The sequence below is a fragment of the Triturus cristatus genome, chromosome 8, assembly GCF_964204655.1.
Source record: "Triturus cristatus chromosome 8, aTriCri1.1, whole genome shotgun sequence".
NCBI lineage: Eukaryota > Metazoa > Chordata > Amphibia > Caudata > Salamandridae > Triturus > Triturus cristatus.
The window spans coordinates 1,277,145,114-1,277,160,025 of record NC_140591.1 but is presented as its reverse complement, the minus strand read 5'-3'; positions in this window follow the sequence as shown (position 1 = coordinate 1,277,160,025).

The following is a 14,912-nucleotide window of genomic DNA, read 5'->3' as shown; positions in this document are numbered from 1 at the left end:
CTGGATCTAGGATGTAAGGAACCTGAAAGCAGAGGGGACAGAGTCTGGGTCACTAGCCAGTGACCTAGGGCAGGATGGACCAATGCCCACAGATGTCGTGTGCTTCAGGTGAGTTGATGGGTGTCTTCACTCTTCAGCCACAAGGCCCAGGAGGCATTGATGAAGTCCACGAGCCGGATTCGAGCTGTCCCACGAAGTCTGTTGAGTGCTGCGGTATCGGCGACCAGATTGGACCCAACAAGCCTTGGCAATGGCAAGTCACTGGAAATCAGAGAAAAGACTGCGGTGCAGACCAGCAAGGTCTGATGGACTCACCCAGTGAGGGTAAGTAAGGGCACGTCTGGAGAAACCAGGAAAGCCCAAGCAGAGAAGGAGTTGCCTTCGTGGGGACCTGCTAGCCAACGGGCTAGTAATCGCGAAGGAGCCTCGAGCAGTCGCACTTGAAGCTGGCCCACAGGTCACTCGTGGAGTGGAGGCCAACAATCTTCGGTGCAGGAGGTGCTCAAGGCTGGGGCTACTCGAAGCCCAAAGTACAACTTCGAGGATGACCAGGAAGATAGTGTTGCTGCAAAAGTTCACGGTGTCCAGGGGTCACAGTTCCACGTCACCCACGATAGCCACGGGCCTCAGCTTTGCTGTGGACTCAGGGTAGCCTCGGGGAAGTCTGGAAATCCACCGCAGGAGATGCAGAGACTTCGGCGTCCGGCGGGAGATTCAGAATTGCAGACCGGTCAGTTGCTTCTTTGGTGCCTGTCAAGCAGGGGAGTCACTCCTTGACCCCAAGGGAGATCTCTTCAGTCTTCTAGTCAGGATAGAACGTCGAAGGTCCAGGATGTACATTGCAGAGTTTCGTCCGGGGAAATCTAAAGTCCTAGGGACTGGATTCCTATACTTGTACTAAGTTTAGTGGATGGACTAACTCTAAGGCCCCACCTATAAGTGGGCCAGGAAAGAGGGGTGGTTACACCCATTTCCTTTGTCCAGTTTTGTGCCAGAGTGGTGGCAGGTAGCCCCTGCAACCGGTTGGAACTAGAGTATGCACAGGGACACCAAGTGTGCCCCCAGTGCAGGAATTCAAAGCACCAAAGTGCGCTCCCGCCCAGCCCCAATACACATCCGCCTGTCTGGGGAGGTGGTTACACCTCCCCTTGACAGGAAACCTATTGTCCAGGCCTCCCCTGCCAGAGTTTTGGTCAGCAGCAGGAGGCCAGACCCATGTCTGTGGCAGAGGCATCCATTTTGTGATGCCAGGGCTCAGGAAAGTCCTACCGGGTTTAGCCAGTGCGAATAGGTCTCTCCCTCTAGAAGGGTGGAATGCTACCCCCGCCGCCAGAATTGGTGGAGTAGTATTCCAAAGCGTTTGACACCAAACACGACATGTTTTGATGCAATCATCCCAAAGTTAACATTTACCGCGCGGTTATAATGCACTTAAGAGTATATGGTATGGCTGTGTCACAGAACAGCCATAAGGAAGTATTTTCGAAAGCTGCAGAGGGGCTCAGCTCATGCTTGGGCACCCTTTCACATAAAACCAAGCACTCTGCCTTCAGGATTGTCAAGGCCTGCCAAATGAGTGGCTTATAGGTTTATATGTGTCTGTATAAGGTAGTGATATAGGTAGCCTATATCACAGTAAGGGGTGCAAGCACACCCTTACCCAGGCTGCAGTAGCAGACCTGTGGTGTCATTTTGGAGTGCTTCCCAGGGGTGGCATAATATATGCTGCAACCCCTGGTAGGCCTCTGAGGTACCTATTCCCTAGGTACATAGTATACCATATACTAGGGGCTTATAAGGCACTCCAGAATCCAATTAGATATGTACATGGAAACCATTTTAGAGAGGAAGCAGCTAGGCTGTGGTCCTGATTAGCAGGGCCACATCCAGACTAAGGTCGAAAAACAGTGAAACACCAGCAAAAAAGTGGGGGTACCCATGTGAAGCAGATCCTACTCTCCCATATATATATATATTCACTGAAAAAACCAAAGGTTTCAGGGGCATTATAGTTAGCTGGACATTTCCCTCGTACAAAAACCCTAGAAATTCCGCTGTTATAGTTAGTTCAGCTAACTATAACTCGCGCCCCCGCAATGCACTGCTGATGACGTCACATATTACATCACTCATGACATGGTCAGTGACATCACTGATGACATCTCAAATGACATCACTGATGACATCATCCAGTGACTGTGCGTTTCTGTAAATTTTAAATATGTTTTATATATTTATAGTGAAAGGCCTGTGGAAGAATGAGTGGCTGTACAAGTGTGTGAATGGATGATTTTCTAGGTGCGTAACTGACTCTATAAGTGAGTCATTAAATGTATCTTACTGCAGACTAGTGACTAAACTGTGTGAATGTCTGTATGTGTCTGTCTGTTGGTGTATAAGTGGCTGCATGGTTTTGTGAACAGCTATATGAGTGTCTATATGGGTTATCGATTGGTTGTATGAGTATCTGTATGGGTGCCTGAGTGTTTGTGTGAGGAGGCTGTGTGTGACTCTGTGCATAGATGTGTGAGTGGGTGATTCTATGGGTGCATGGTTTTAAGAGTGCATCTGTGATGAACTGTATGGTTGAGTGAGTGTATGTATTGGTGTGTTAGGGATTGAATGTATATCTCACTGGTACATTTGTGACTAACTACATATGTGAAAGGCAGTATATATGCGTGTAAGAGTATATAAGTGGGTATATGTGAGAGTGTGTGATTGTGAGAGTGGCTGTATGGATGAGTGTGTGCTTGTATCAATGATTGTATAAGAGCGTAAGAATGTGGCACTATTTTTATGAGTAAGTGAACTTGAGTGTGTATAACTGCATAGGTGAGTAAATGGGAGTGTGATTAATTATTTGCATGACTGACTAGGTGTGACAGTACCTCTATGGATGATTGGTGGTGTGTGAGTGTCTATGTAGGTGTATAAATGCATATGATAGTCTTGTACGGAGTGACTGTAAGTATGAGTGACTGTACATGTGAATGAGTGGAGGTGTATGTAGACCTAAGAGTTAATAAGTGGGTATGTAGTTATTGGTATTGGAGTATCTATGGTTTTGAGAACGGGCGTCTGAAATTTTGAGTTTGTGTATCAACGGTTAAATTAGGGTGTGAGAAGATGCAATAATTTATCACATGGATGATGTCATCAGTGATGTCATCAGTGATGTAATTTGAGATGTCATCAGTGATGTCACTGACCATGTCATGAGTGATGTAATATGTGACGTCATCAGCAGTGCATTGCCAGGGCTCGAGTTATAGTTAGCTGAACTAACTATAACAGGGGAATTTCTAGGGTTTTGTACGAGGGAAATGTCCAGCTAACTAGAACACCCCTGAAACCTATGGTTTTTTCAGTGAATTTCAAAGGTTTTTTAAATGCTAATTCCTATCTATAACTTATCTCTAAAGATATTATGAAAAGCATTCTTTTTTAAAAGTAGGGTGCACATTAGTTTTGTGGAAAAGCATCTTTCTGATTGGTTAAGAAAATTCAGTTTCAACGTGGAGTACATATCATAGGATAAAATTTGCTCAGCTCAACCACACCTGCTACTTGCATTTGGAAGGCACTGTTCGAACTTAAAACAATCGTCAAATTTTAACCTGCACGTGTCATTAAATGTTCAAGAAAATGTTACAAAAAAATATCGTAAAGTTTTAAAAAATTGATGAACTTTTAACCTGCACGTATTGTAGAATGTTCTAGGAAGTGTGTTGATAGAATACGTTGCACTTCTGACTTCTATGTGTTGTTGAATATTAAACAAAACAGTTCATATGGAAAATTAAAAAGAAACCAATAGAGAAGTTTTGAAACCTAAAAGAAGCAAGGAACTATTCTAATTTATTCTTTACATGTATTTATGTGTGCAGCAACAAAATTATAGACACAACAGCACTAGGAAGAGGAAGAAGCAGAGAGTGGGGGGAGGGGGGAGATGGGCAGAATGGCACACATGCACAATTAAGTACAACACACATATAGACTAACAATGGCCAAAATGAAACACACCAACAAGGAGCACAAGTCACACAACCTGCCAACATCACACCACTGAACGAGCATAGAAGTGAAAACCACGCTGCATTCATGCAGGATGTGTACAAAGGCCAGTCATTGGTGTTGTGGGATGTCTGCGACCGTGGTCATCATGGATGAGATGCCCAGCACGTGGCACATGGGCGAGTTCACTGTCTGTTACGTTGCCAAACAGCTGCTCCTCCCTCACACGAGCCCCCACACTTATGTATGGTGCGCTGTTGTATCTCGTGCACTCGTACGGCACACCATTGTAATGCCTATTCGCGCATGTCCTGCCGCATTCCAACTACACCATCACAGTGCCATTTGGAGGTGGTGCATGCCACTTTATAACATCGACTGCTGCGGCCCTTGTGGCAGGCCACACCAGAACACAGACACACTTACCGCACTTCTGTACACGGACATGTCCGAGACAACCCGTTCCCCTTGCCGAATAGGCACACCCCTGCGCTGACCTGTGTACCACGGACCAACACACGCCGGTTGTACATGCAGGAGGATGCGTGCGTAGCTACATGTCCAGGCTCACTGCCAAAGCTGAGGTGACAGCACACTGGGATATTGCAGGGCTCGTGCCTATCATGCTAAGACAATGACCACAGGGACACACTTGCTCAGATGCGGGTTTGGGGGGCATTGGCGGTCCTCGAGTTGTTGCGATGAGTCTTGTGGCCCTCATGGGTATCCCTGTATCATGCTCATTGACTTTATGGCACCTGTGGGTGTTCTGGTGTGCCTCTTGACTGTGTTCCCTTTCATGGTGCAGGTAGTTGTCCTGCTTAACACCAGCAGAAAGCAGGTGTAAAATCCCTGGTGCTAACGTGTCTTATCGCCGGAATTTGTTTCGCATTGCAATTGGTGTGAAAGTTGTGATGTGATTTTTATCGTGTGCAGAACAGTATACGAACTGAGCAGTGTATCTCGTCAAGATCCAGCACCTGATGCACTATTCCCAATCAATATAAATACAATGAGATTTCTTAATAGATTTTGTGTGTACACTGTAAGTGCAGCCAATACCTCAGTGCAATTCAATACAGGATTCTAGTATTTAGAATAAATCGGAAAGGTGCACCTCGTGTCTTTTTGCACGGGAACGGCTACTCTCCATTTCATTATCAGCACTTTAACGGAAGTAAAGTTGAGATAAATCTAACACACTATTCAGAAGTTGGTGCAAACTGCAGATATCACCAGTATTCCAGCGATAAGTGCCCCAAAATTTAACACCATGGTGGACTCCATCAAATAACAGTAATAAGAACAAGAGTCACACAGCAGTTAAGAGAACAACCAAAAACATTTTCATTTTTTTTTTCAAACTTTATTTTTTATAATAATAAATATATAAACGATAAACTATTTTCAAACTTTATTTTTTTATTAACATATATATCAACAATAAACTAATAAACAAAATGTAACAACAATAATACAAAACAACAAGGCGGAACACTCCTGTGGGAATCATGGATGTCGACGACAGACCTGGAAAATCAGAAAGATTGTTAAAAAAAAACAACATGGTATTCTCAACAAAATACCACAAGAAACAAATCACAAATATATAAAATGCATACAGCTAACAAAAGTTTATAAGTTTAACTTACAAAAACTGTAAATATTGCCACTTTAAAATATTTACCGAATCTGAGGAAAAGTTTTTGCAGAAGGCACCACGCCTACAACGTTTTTCTTCAGTGGTGAGGAAATTTTTTACTTTTCCCAAGGGGCAAACAAAGACCAATGCCACCTTCATCACTCGCAAGATTTGCCAAAGAGTTCTGTTATGAGGGGATCCTAACAAAAATTACTTGTGCGGCACAGCAAGTATGATGAAACAATCTTGCATGAGAAGAGTGCAAACAGATGAGAAACACTCCTGTTCTGTATCTGTAAAAAAGAATCACAAATAAATGTATATTAATAACTTTCAAATTTATACTATTCCATTACTGTACAAACACATGTTATATAAAAACTGACTAAGAAACTATAGCCCTGAGCCACAAGTGTGACGATCGTTAAAACACTACATGCATAGTGCATACTACTTTGAAGCAGTTCATGCCCCAAAGCCTACCTCACTAAAAGACTCTTTGCTACACACTGGGTGAGTGACAGGGTGTTTGCTAGAAGAGTATGAATACTAACTAGGGAATTGAAGATGTGAAACACAACTGTGTAGGTGATTAGAGGACTGCATCCATACTGCATAGGCATTTAAAGCAGTCCATGTGCTAAGGCCTGGCTCACTGCATCACTACTTGGGTACTGACTGAATGATTAGAGTACAGCAAGGAGAGTGCCTAGGTGAATTTATAAGTGCTAGGCTTTTCGCACAGGGAATGGATTAGTACATGATGCTGAATGGGTCACTAGAGGAGTGCAAATGGAGTGACAGGGTGTTTGCTGGAAGTGAACGGATACTGACTGGGGAATTGAAGGTGTGAAATACAAGTGTGTAGATGGTTAGAGGACTGCATGCATAGTTGATAGGGGTTTGAAGAAGTCCATGTGCTAAGACCTGGCTCAGTGCATGAATACTTAGGCAGTGACTGAATCATTAAAGTACTGGAAAGAGAGTGTCTTGGTGAATGTTTAAGTGTTTGGATTTTAGCAAAGTGAATGGATTAGTACATGCTGTTGAATGGGTCTCTAGAGGACTGCAAAGGAAGTGACAGGATGTTTCCTGGAAGTGTATGGATACGGACTAGGGAATTGAAGGTGTAAAAGACAAGTGTATAGTATGTTAGAACACTACATGCATACTGCATAGACATTTGAAGCAATCTATTTGGTACTTAGAAACTGACTAAATAATCAGACTACTTCTAGGACAGTGCTTAGGTAAAACTTTTAAATTTTCAGTTCTGCCACAGTGAACAGAATAGTACATGGTATTGCACCTTAGTGTCAAACCCTGACTCATTTTATCAATGCAAAAGCAAAGACTGGCTTCTAATTCTACTAAAACTTGACAACATGACCGGTTCTAAAACAGTTATCTGTCAGTAAATTCACGGTTACCAAATGCTTCTCTCATAGTGGTTCCCAAATGCACACAGACTCACAGTGTGATTCTAGACAATCAACACTATCCTAGGAGTTTACCAAAACTCATTCACTAGTCTACAAGAGTTAATGGTACTGAACACAATCTACATATTTAAGTACAGCACATCAGTGTCAGAGCATGACTCATTTAATCAACGCATAAGCAAAGACTGGATTCTAATGCTACTAAAACTTCACAACATGACAGGTTTTAAAACAGTTATCTGTCAGCAAATACATGATGTTACCAAATGCTTCTCTCACAGTGATCCCAAATACACAATAACTCACAGTGTGAGTCTAGACAAGCACCACTATCCCTAGGAGTTTACCAAAACTCATTCACTACAGTGCAAGTGGTACGGGAACTCCACACAATCTACATATTTCACGACTGCAATTTACTGTCAATGCCTGACTCATTTAATGAAAGCATAAACCATAACAGTCTTCTAATGCTACTAAAACTTCACAACATGACAAGTTAAAACAGTTGTGAGAGAAGCTTTTGGTAACATCGTGTATTTGCTAACAGATAGTGGTTCCCAAATGCACACAGACTCACTGTGTGATTCTAGACAAACAACACTATCCCTTGCACTATACCAAAACACATTTCTTCATCTAGAAGTAGTACTACATTTTACTATAGAAACATAACATAACTCAATACACAAATTCATAAACAATGACTGGTTTCTAATTCTACCAAAATATAAAAACAGCACAGTTATCTGTCTACACACACATGAAAAACACAAATGCTTATCACAGAATGGTTTCTACATGCACACACATTGTAGAGAAAAAAAGTACTCCCTACACTTTAGCAGGAGAAATAGATTAGTCTGATTAAAATCAAAATAGTCTACATACATCCCCTCACAATTAAATAACTCATCTTTCAAGTTCTTTTGTAGATTAAGAAGTATATCAATCACTCACCATATTTTCTTTTACAGAATCTCTGCACTGTGCACCTCTCAACAAAAACAAAGAATGGAAAAGTTTCCCTTTCATTTTCCACACATATACATGTAAACATCAAATCACAATCCTTCACACATTAACCAATAGAAATGTGTATTTGCTTTTGAGTTTAACATTTCAACCCTTTCCAACTGAAATACATTTAAACCCTTCCCCCAATCTGCCTTCTGCCTGTTACCATAGAAACAGGTCATGGAACACTGCACTGAGCTCACAGGTCACAAGTTCAGCACACAATGTTCCTACACAAGACAGGAAGTGTGCTTGAATTTTCAACATATCAGCTTATCACATATAATGTTCCTTACAATCTGTTTTTGTTAACCAATAAGAATCTAACTTTAAAAAACAGAAATATACACCCTACCTTTCAGTGTAGAAAGTAGTCATACAACCAATGATTTCTTGTCTTTTTAAAAAAAACATTGCCGTGTATTCGCGCACCCAACGCGTGAGAATCCGTGCACCCAATGCGTTAGGATGCGCGCACCATGCGCGTATTTCGCCGTTTTTAAAAAAAAAAGGGGGGGCCCAGGGGGTCCTTTTGGGACCCCCTAAGCACCTCTAGAGGGTCAGAGTATTTCCACTCTGCCCCCTTTATATGTTTTACACACTTATTCTGCTTGCTTCTTCAGCCTCGCTTCTACCGAGGCAGAAAATGGCCGCCAACAGTTCCTGGTTTCGAATGTAAAGAGACACTCGACAGCCAATTAGCATTCAGCGCGAGATCGGGGGGGTGCGCGTTCGGTTCGGGGAGGGTGCGCTTATGGTGCGGGTACGGTCCGCGGATCCTCCGCGGCCATAGATATCACTAACTTTTTTACCCTAATTTTCTCAGGAACTACTGAACGGATTCACACCATATATGCATAAGGCACGAGTCCGAACTGAGGACTACCTCTTTGCCAAATTTGGTGTCATTCCGTTCAGCGGTTTGGGCTGTAGCTGCGACAACAGATCCTATGTGAAATTGCATGGGGAAAACACGTTTTGGGACCCCCCTTTTTTCTTGGCCCCCGCTTGACGGATCACCGCAAAACTTTCAGGGTAGGAGCGGAGTGGAGCTGGCCAAAAGTTTGAAAAATTTCACGAGGATTCATCAACCGGCGCCAACGTTATTCCAAATAGAATGTTGCGGATTTCCTATGGAAAATAGGTCCTAACTATAACTATCTACTGGCGACCGCCAGTAGATTATTTATATATATATATATATATGTATGTATGTATGTATGTATGTATGTATCCAATTATAGGAATACTTCGTTTTTTGAAATAAACATCCAGCACTCCAAAGTCAAAATTTTGGCACTCGGTCTTTTATTCTCCATGAACGAGGAAAAACATCTACGCGTTTCAGCAGACTCACGCTGCCTTGTTCACGATGTTTGTGCGCCATTTTTTTGTCAATAAAGTACCCAACATTTGGTAAACAACATCAACAAGGGACTTGACACATTACATCACAGTATCTGCTCGGTACATTACGGCGGCCATTTCTTAACATGTACATTTCCTTTTATTATATTGCACAGCTCATCCATTATCTTATTTTATTTTCCTTTCTGCTATTCCCTTGGAAGTTATATTCGAGAGTATTACTTCTCTAAATATTATGCAGGGAATGAATGGAAAAATAAAGTGCAAGTGCAAATAAAGAGTCATATCTGGCAAGTGCCTTAATACATTGTCATTTAAAGTGCTAGTGCTTACTGTGCAAATTACGCCATAGGTCCATATTGTAATAAAAACAAATAATTAATGTATGTAACTAGTTATTAAATATCTACTATTAGTGCAAAGTCATCATCATTCTCTTATATGCATTCCATACAAGAACTGATTAATTCGATATAGTTTATCCTGATGATCATAGATATATATATATATATATTCACTGAAAAAACCAAAGATTTCAGGGGCATTATAGTTAGCTGGACATTTCCCTCGTATAAAACCCTAGAAATTCCCCCGTTATAGTTAGTTCAGCTAACTATAACTCGCGCCCCGGCAATGCACTGCTGATGACGTCACATATTACATCACTCATGACATGGTCAGTGACATCACTCATGACATCACTGATGACATCCCAAATGACATCACTGATGACATCACTGATGACGTCATCCAGTGAGTCTATTTTAAAGTGGCAATATTTACAGTTTTTGTAAGTTAAACTTATAACATTTTGTTAGCTGTATGCATTTTATATATTTGTGATTTGTTTCTTGTGGTATTTTGTTGAGAATACCATGTTGTTTTTTTTTAACAATCTTTCTGATTTTCCAGGTCTGTCGTCGACATCCATGATTCCCACAGGAGTGTTCCGCCTTGTTGTTTTGTATTATTGTTGTTACATTTTGTTTATTAGTTTATTGTTCATATATATGTTAATAAAAAAATAAAGTTTGAAAATAGTTTATCGTTTATATATTTATTATTATAAAAAATAAAGTTTGAAAAAAAAAATGAAAATGTTTTTGGTTGTTCTCTTAACTGCTGTGTGACTCTCTTGTTCTTATTACTGTTATTTGATGGAGTCCACCATGGTGTTAAATTTTGGGGCACTTATCGCTGGAATACTGGTGATATCTGCAGTTTGCACCAACTTCTGAATAGTGTGTTAGATTTATCTCAACTTTACGTCCGTTAAAGTGCTGATAATGAAATGGAGAGTAGCCGTTCCCGTGCAAAAAGACACGAGGTGCACCTTTCCGATTTATTCTAAATACTAGAATCCTGTATTGAATTGCACTGAGGTATTGGCTGCACTTACAGTGTACACACAAAATCTATTAAGAAATCTCATTGTATTTATATTGATTGGGAATAGTGCATCAGGTGCTGGATCTTGACGAGATACACTGCTCAGTTCGTATACTGTTCTGCACACGATAAAAATCACATCACAACTTTCACACCAATTGCAATGCGAAACAAATTCCGGCGATAAGACACGTTAGCACCAGGGATTTTACACCTGCTTTCTGCTGGTGTTAAGCAGGACAACTACCTGCACCATGAAAGGGAACACAGTCAAGAGGCACACCAGAACACCCACAGGTGCCATAAAGTCAATGAGCATGATACAGGGATACCCATGAGGGCCACAAGACTCATCGCAACAACTCGAGGACCACCAATGCCCCCCAAACCCGCATCTGAGCAAGTGTGTCCCTGTGGTCATTGTCTTAGCATGATAGGCACGAGCCCTGCAATATCACAGTGTGCTGTCACCTCAGCTTTGGCAGTGAGCCTGGACATGTAGCTACGCACGCATCCTCCTGCATGTACAACTGGCGTGTGTTGGTCCGGGGTACACAGGTCAGCGCAGGGGTGTGCCTATTCGGCAAGGGGAACGGGTTGTCTCGGACATGTCCGTGTACAGAAGTGCGGTAAGTGTGTCTGTGTTCTGGTGTGGCCTGCCACAAGGGCCGCAGCAGTCGATGTTGTAAAGTGGCATGCACCACCTCCAAATGGCACTGTGATGGTGTAGTTGGAATGCGGCAGGACATGCGCGAATAGGCATTACAATGGTGTGCCGTACGGGTGCACGAGATACAACAGCGCACCATACATAAGTGTGGGGGCTTGTGTGAGGGAGGAGCAGCTGTTTGGCAACGTAACAGACAGTGAACTTGCCCATGTGCCACGTGCTGGGCATCTCATCCATGATGACCACGGTCGCAGACATCCCACAACACCAATGACTGGCCTTTGTACACATCCTGCATGAATGCAGCGTGGTTTTCACTTCTATGCTCGTTCAGTGGTGTGATGTTGGCAGGTTGTGTGACTTGTGCTCCTTGTTGGTGTGTTTCATTTTGGCCATTGTTAGTCTATATGTGTGTTGTACTTAATTGTGCATGTGTGCCATTCTGCCCATCTCCCCCCTCCCCCCACTCTCTGCTTCTTCCTCTTCCTAGTGCTGTTGTGTCTATAATTTTGTTGCTGCACACATAAATACATGTAAAGAATAAATTAGAATAGTTTCTTGCTTCTTTTAGGTTTCAAAACTTCTCTATTGGTTTCTTTTTAATTTTCCATATGAACCGTTTTGTTTAATATTCAACAACACATAGAAGTCAGAAGTGCAACGTATTCTATCAACACACTTTCTAGAACATTCTACAATACGTGCAGGTTAAAAGTTCATCAATTTTTTAAAACTTTACGATATTTTTTTGAAACATTTTCTTGAACATTTAATGACACGTGCAGGTTAAAATTTGACGATTGTTTTAAGTTCGAACAGTGCCTTCCAAATGCAAGTAGCAGGTGTGGTTGAGCTGAGCAAATTTTATCCTATGATATGTACTCCACGTTGAAACTGCATTTTCTTAACCAATTAGAAAGATGCTTTTCCACAAAACTAATTTGCACCCTACTTTTAAAAAAGAATGCTTTTCATAATATCTTTAGAGATAAGTTATAGATAGGAATTAGCATTTAAAAAACCTTTGAAATTCACTGAAAAAACCATAGGTTTCAGGGGTGTTATAGTTAGCTGGACATTTCCCTCGTACAAAACCCTAGAAATTCCCCTGTTATAGTTAGTTCAGCTAACTATAACTCGAGCCCTGGCAATGCACTGCTGATGACGTCACATATTACATCACTCATGACATGGTCAGTGACATCACTGATGACATCTCAAATGACATCACGGATGACATCACTGATGACGTCATCCATGTGATAAATTAGTGCATCTTCTCACACCCTAATATAACCTTTGATACACCGACTCAAAATTTCAGACGGCCATTTTGAAAACCATAGATACTCCGATACCAATAACTACATACCCACTCATTGACTCATAGGTCTACATACATCTCCACTCACTCACCTGTACAGTCACGCATACTTACAGTCACTCCGTACAGGACTATCATATGCATTTATACACCTATATAGACACTCACACACCACCAATTATCCATTGAGGTACTGACACACCTAGTCAGTCATGCAAATAATTAATCACAGTCCAATTTACTCACCTATACAGTTAAACACACTCAAGTTCACTTACTCATAAAAATACTAACAAATTCTGACACTCTTAGACAATTACTAATACAAGCACACACTCATCCATACAGGCACTCCCTCAATCACACACTTTCACATATAGATAGTTATATACTCTTACACTCATATACACTGCGTTTCACATATGTAGTTACTGACACATTGAGAAAATTCGATTTTCGATCGTGATCGAATCGACCCGCCATTTTGTGTTGCCCTCACTCAGACAGCACGGCGAACAAAGTCTTTTCTGCTTTTCCTGCAGCATCATGTCGAAATAAGCCTTCTGCCTCTATTTACAAAGCTGGTGTTAGGACTACCCGAGTACACTAATCCCCGTCTGGTTTTTCTAATCCCTGTCTCAACTATATGTTGGTTCACACTATTCTCTTCTGACTGTATCTTATCATCTGGCCTTCGCTGTCCTCTGGTAGTATTCTCTCATTTCACAACTGTCCTCCAAAACACACAAACGTATCTCGCCACCTGCGAGTCGGTTACAAACCTGGTAATGAATTAGTTCGTGGGGAGGGGTGACAAACACAGTTGAAGGAGAGGCTTCTTCGAGTTACTTGATACTTTATTTTCAAACCTTTCCTATTGGTTCTGTTCTGTTTTCCAACCTTTCTTATTGGCTCTTTTGATATGTTTTAGGTGTGTCTTTGGCTAATGTATATTTCACCTATGTACTATATAAGACTGTGCGCCACGGAGTGAAGTGGCAGTCTCCTGAGAACATACCGTGTGTACTTCTCGGACAACTGTACTAGCTGCAGCTAATAAAATCTGATCTTTTACGCCGACAGAGTGTCCCCGTGTCTCTGTGTAGCTGAGCAGGAGAACCCAGGAGATTAAGGCGTACCCTGCGCCGCCAGGCCCAAAAGGTTGTGGTTCTTCAACTGGCGCCCATAGTGGGGCGGCTTCAGAGGTATTGGTTCTGCCTGAAGGTCGTGAGGAACCCCGCAAGAAATTTCTGGAGGAATCGCGAGCCGCGTCAAGCGACCCTTGTATGTCGAAAGTGGTCCGAAGGTCTTTTGCAGCTTGGTTACTCCTTCCTGACGGCTACTGACGACTGCTGCCCTGAATGCCGCCCTGCCTTGGCCCTCTTTCGATGATGTATGGTAAAGCGGGACAATAGACGGGGCCTCTGTTGGCGTAAGAAGACATCCTTAGTTAAGCTCCCACAATTTTGGTTCTTTGTTCCTTTGTTTCTTTGGTCCTTAGATTCGACTATTGCAATAGCCGAAGCCGAGGGGTAAGTGCATTTGTGCTGCGTAAACTGAGTTTGCCCCCTTGAAGTTTGTGAACAGTCCGGTGAAATCACGAGATGCCTGGTCTGACTAAGTTTGGAAATCTTTGTTGCTTTGGTTGTAATAGGGATTCCCGGCTTGAGGACTCTTGTCCGATTCCTTCGGTTGGAACACCCACTTATGAGCTCTATTCTAAACATGGTGTTGGCCCCATTACCTTTAATAAGGCATGGATCCGATACACGAAGAATGATGGTGTTTTAAAATGGCCAGAAAATGGTAGTTTTGAGCCTGACATATTAGATAATTTGGAAGCAGTTTTATTCAAAAGAAAAGCCCGGCCGGCAATGTTTGACTCTTTCCGCCTTTGGCGTAAGGAAGCCAAACAGAGAAAAATTAAGCAAGAAAAACGAGATAAGAAAGCACAGGGTATGACCATTATACAGGCTGCTCAGCAGTTTAAAGATGATGAAGTCGATAATGCGATGTAAATTTCAGAGAGACAGCATCGTA